We start from the raw sequence: 269 nt of genomic DNA, 5'->3' as shown, positions 1-269 counted from the left end.
TACCCTCCTCCCTCACTACTTCCCGCTTTCCTCCAGCAACGATCGCCTTCCCACCCTCCTTCCCCTTAAAGGTAGCATGACCAGTTAAAGTTAGTTACAAAGTTAATTACCTCGATCAGTGTAATCAGACCTGATAAAGATTTCTTTGTTGGGATGATGATAGACAAATGCTCCATTTACAAGCTTTGATTACTGTTGCAAATTAAGTTGGTAGTGTTGAGTTCTTGCAATGACGTCGATTCTAGTGAGGAAATGCATCGACTGCCGGC

The 269-nt window shown here is 43.5% G+C and overlaps 1 protein-coding gene across 1 annotated transcript in view; it reads left to right on the top strand.

Moving 5' to 3' along the window:
• The window catches only part of LOC119590937 (protein sidekick-1-like), a gene marked incomplete in the record, with an annotated part of 41,331 nt that overhangs the window by 24,902 nt on the left and 16,160 nt on the right, over nt 1-269 (top strand).

The sequence above is a fragment of the Penaeus monodon genome, chromosome 28 (genome assembly GCF_015228065.2).
Source record: "Penaeus monodon isolate SGIC_2016 chromosome 28, NSTDA_Pmon_1, whole genome shotgun sequence".
Classification (NCBI taxonomy): domain Eukaryota; kingdom Metazoa; phylum Arthropoda; class Malacostraca; order Decapoda; family Penaeidae; genus Penaeus; species Penaeus monodon.
This window is presented reverse-complemented; position numbering and strand designations above follow the sequence as displayed.